Source organism: Schistocerca americana, chromosome 1 (genome assembly GCF_021461395.2).
Source record: "Schistocerca americana isolate TAMUIC-IGC-003095 chromosome 1, iqSchAmer2.1, whole genome shotgun sequence".
Lineage (NCBI taxonomy): Eukaryota > Metazoa > Arthropoda > Insecta > Orthoptera > Acrididae > Schistocerca > Schistocerca americana.
The window spans coordinates 587,148,572-587,153,390 of NC_060119.1; the positions used below are offsets into that span (position 1 = coordinate 587,148,572).

The 4,819-nt window shown below is 45.0% G+C and overlaps 1 pseudogene; it reads left to right on the forward strand.

The window, feature by feature from the left end:
• Nucleotides 1-403: 403 nt before the first annotated feature.
• LOC124558122 lies at nt 404-521 on the forward strand (annotated as a pseudogene).
• The last annotated feature ends 4,298 nt before the right edge of the window (nt 522-4,819 follow it).

Here is a 4,819-nt window from a genome sequence, read left to right on the forward strand (position 1 = left end):
TTTATTGATTACGAACTTTAGGTTTAAAATGAAGAAACTCCTAAAAGGTAGGAATTTTGGGAGATAGGATCTGGATAATTTGAAAGAATCAGAGGTTGTTGAGAGTTTCAGAGGAAGCATTAGGCAACGATTGACTAGAATGAGAGAAAGCAATGCAGTAGAAGACGAATGAGTAGCTCTGAGACATTAAATTATGAAAATAGCAGGGGCAAGTGCTAGTAGAAATCCTTGAATACCAAAAGTGATATTGAATTAAATTGATGAAAGGAGAAAATATAAAAAAGAAGCAGGCGAAAGGGAATACAGAGAAAGAGATTGACAGGAACTGCAAAATGGCTAGAGGCCTAATGTGAGTGTATAAACTTACCAGCCAGAAAATTATGCCCACCTACCTAATAGTCGGGGCAACGGCCTTGCCGCAGTGGATACACCGGTTCCCGTGAGATCACCGAAGTTAAGCGCTGTCGGGCGTGGTCGGCACTTGGATGGGTGACCATCCAGGCCGCCATGCGCTGTTGCCATTTTTCGGGGTGCACTCATCCTCGTGATGCCAATTGAGGAGCTGCTCGACTGAATAGTAGCTGCTTCGGTCAAGAATACCATCATAACGACCGGGAGAGCGGTGTGCTGACCCCACGCCCCTCCTATCCGCATCCTCGACAGAGGATGACACGGCGGTCGGATGGTCCCAGTAGGCCACTCGTGGCCTGAGGACAGAGTAAACCTACCTAATAGTCGGTATGTCCACGGATCACAGCGGCGACACGTCGTAGCATGGAAGCACGAGACCTTGGTAGGTCGCACACATAAGTCACCTAATTCCCGTAAATACTGGGGAGAGGGACGATGAGCGCTGACGCCACGTTCAGTCACATCCCAGATTGGCTAGTTGGGAGCCACCACGTCAATTGTAGCTCGCCGCTGCGTTCCTCGAACCACTCCATCATCTCCTGGTCTTGTGACATGGCGCACAATCTTCCTGAAAAATGCCACTGCCAACAGAAAACATTATCGTCATAAGGGATGTACGTGGTCTGCAACCAGTGTACGATATTCCTTGGCCGTCTGGTGCCTTGCACGAGCTCCACTGAACCCATGGATGCCCACCTGAATGTTCTCCAGAGCATAATAGAGGCGCTGGCAGCTGGTCTTCGTTCCACAGCACAGGTGTCAAGGAGCCGTATCCCTGGAAGGCGACGAATTCGCGCATTCCCATCGGCATGATTAAGAAGGTATCGGGATTTATCAGACCATGCAACGCTCTACCACTGCGCCAACGTCTAGTACCGATGGTCACGAGCCCATTTCAGTCGTAGTTGAAGACGTCGTGGTATTAACATTGTCATGTGCGTGTATCGTCAGCTGCGGAGGCTCGTCTTTGGAGTGTTCGGTGCACTGTGTGTTCAGACAATCTTGTACTCTGTTCAGCATTAGTCTGATGTTAGTTCTGTCACAGTTCGCCGGCGTCCTGTTTTACCAGTCTGCCCAGCCTACGACATCTGTTGTGTGGGGTGACCACCCAACCCCACGACTTCTGGACGTGGTTTCGCCACATGTTGAAGACACTCACCGCACCACTTCTCAAGCACCCGACAAGTCGATCCACTTCCGAAATGCTCGTGTCGAACCTCCGGGCCATCACAATCTGTCTTCCGTCAGACTAAAATAGATCGCGCTCCTTCCACATTTTACAGACGGGCAGCACGCTGACTCATACTACATGCGCCGTTCGTGTGTCTGACTAGCAGTCATTCCTCGCTGGGTGAAACTGCTATCGCCTGGACGGGTTTATGTAGATTGTAGGTCGGTGGGCACGATGTTTTGGGTGATCAGTATAGAAGCTTATATAACTAGGGGAAAGATCGATACTGCCTGTAGGAAAATTAAAGAGGAGTTTGAAGAAAAGAGAAGCAGCTGTATGAATATCAAGAGCCAGATAGAAAACCGGTAGAAAGCAAAGAAGGGAAAGTTAAAAGGAGGAAGGAGTAGACAGAGGATCTGTTTAAGAGAGATTGTTAATAGGTTGTTTAGGTTTTTATGTTGGTAACGCCACGTAGCGCTCTGTGTGAAAATCACTGCCTGTACTGTGTGCAGTATGTGGCTGGTTTGCATTGGGGGAATATTTGCTATTGTAGAGTTGGGCAGTTGGATGTGAACAGCGCGAAGCGTTGCGCAGTTGGAGGTGAGTCGCCAGCAGTGGTGGATGTGGGGAGGGAGATGGCGGAGTTTTGAGAGCGGACGATCTGGACGTTTGTCCGTCAGATAAAGGAAATTTATAAGACTGGCTGTCATATAATGACTTTTGAACACTATTAAGGTAAATACATTGTTTGTTCTCCATTAAAATCTTTCATTTGCTAACTATACGCCTATCAGTAGTTAGTGTCTGCAGTAGTTAGAATCTATTATTTAGCTGGCAGTACTGGCGCTTGCTGTATTGCAGTAGTTCGAGTAACGAAGATTTTTGTGAGGCAAGTGATTCATGAAAGGTATAGGTTATTGTTAGTCAGGGCCATTCTTTTGTAGGGATTATTGAAAGTCAGATTGCGTTGCGCTAAAAATATTGTGTGTCAGTTTAGTGATGATCAGAATAAGTAAAGAGAAAACTGCTTAAGTACGTTGAGTTTTGCTCAGCTGTTTGAAAATCAAATAACGTAAGACGTTTACCGGCACTGTCATTTATAAGGGGATGTTTCAAGATGAACTTGAAAGCAATATTATACAAAGGCAAGAGGACGTAGATGGGACGGGAAATATGATACTGCGAGATGAATTTGACAGAGCACTGAAAAACGTAAATCGAAAAAAGGCCCCTAGAGTATACGACATTCCGTCAGAACCACTGATATCCTTGGGAGAGCAAGCCACAATAAAATTATTCTATCTGACATGCAAGATTTATGACACAGGTGGAATACCCTCACACTTCAAGAAGATTGTAATAATTCTAACCCCAAAGAAAGCAGTTCAGTTACCCATGGTTGCAAAACACTAGCACGCATTCTTTACGGAAAAATGGACAAACTGGTGGAAACCGATCTCGGGGAAGATCAGTTAGTATATCGGCGAAGTATAGGAACATGCGAGGCAATACTGATCGTACCACTTATCTTAGAAGATAGATTAAGGAAAGGCAAACCTACATTTATGGCATTTGTAGACTTCCAGAAAGCTTTTAAAAGAGCTGACTGGAATACACGCTGAAATTCTGAAGGTTAACAGGGATAGAATACAGGTAGCTGAAGCATATTTACAACTTGTACAGAAAGAAGACGGCAGTTATAAGAATCGAAGGGCATGAGAGGGAAGAAGTGGTTGAGAAAAGAGAGCGACGGTGTTGTAGCCTATCCCCCATGTTATTCAATCTATACACTGAGCAAGCAGTAAAGGAAACCAAAGAAAAATGTGGAGACGGAATTGCTGTTCAAAGAGAAAAAATAAAATCTTTGAGGTTTGCCATGACATTGCAATTCTGTCAGAGATAGCAAAGAATATGAAGAGCAGCCGAGCGGAATAGAAAGTTTGAAAATTTGTGGTAAGGTCTTATGGGACCAAACTGCTGAGGTCATCAGTCCCTAAGCTTACGCACTACTTAATCTAATTTAAACTAACTTACCCTAAGGACAACACCCACACCCGTGCCCGAGAGAGGTCTCGAACCTCCGACGGGGTGGGGGGCGGGGGGGGGGGGGGGGGGGAGCCGCTCGGGCCGTGACAAGGCGCCTTAAACAGCGGAACGGAATAGACAGTGTCTTGAAAGGAGGATGTAAGATGAACATCAACACAACAAAACGGGGATAATGGAATATAGTCGAATTAAATCAGCTGACGCTGAGGGAATTAGATTAACAATTGTGATACTAAAAGTAGTAGACGAGTTTTGCTATTGGGGCAGCAAAATAACTGATGACGGCCGAAGTAGAGAGTATGTAAAACGTAGACTGGCAATGACAAGAAAAGCTTTTCTGAAGAAAAGTTTGTGTGCATGAAATACAGGTTTAAGTGTTTGGAAGTCTTTTCTAAAAGTATTTGTGTATAGTGGAACTGAAAGGTGGACGATTAATAGTGTAGACTAAAAGGGAATAGCAGATTCTTAAATGTCGTGTTACAGAAGAATGCTGAAAATTAGGTGGGTAGATAGCGCAACTAATGAGGGGTTACTGAACAGAACTGGGGAGACAACAAAGTTTAGTCAAGTTGTGCCGCAACTTGACTAAATGAAGAGATCGGTTGATAGTACACTTTTCAGACGTCAAGGGATTACCAGTTTAGTGTTGGAAGGAAGTGTGTGGAGGGTAAGAGGGGAAGGGTGGTAAAATCGTCGTAGAGGGACACCAAAAGAGGAATACAGTAAGCAGATTCAGAAGGGTGTAGGTTGCCGCAGTTATTCGGAGACGAAGTGTCTTGCACAGAATAGAGTAGAATGGAGAGTTGCATCAAACCAGAAATTGAAGAATCGCATGGATCAAACCAGTCTTCTGGCTGAAGGCCAGGACAACAACAATGTAGTTGCCATACTGTGGGAGCTATATTAGATTATTTACTGTTTGTACTACTAACGTTTTCCCTCCCTCCCTCCCCCTCGCTATCCCCCCGCCCTCCGCCACCCTCTTTCTATCTACTGAACTGTGGTAAGCTTCTGCATGGGAGAATTTGAACAATCGCGAATGAGAATGTTCTGAACTGTAATGTCGAGAGATGCAGTCATCTTTTTTACTCGTGATGAAGCCGTGTAAAACTCAAACGTAAATTTTTATCTTTAGGTTAAGAAAAAGCAAACCTACGTTTATAGCATTTCTTGACGTAGAGAAAGCTTTTG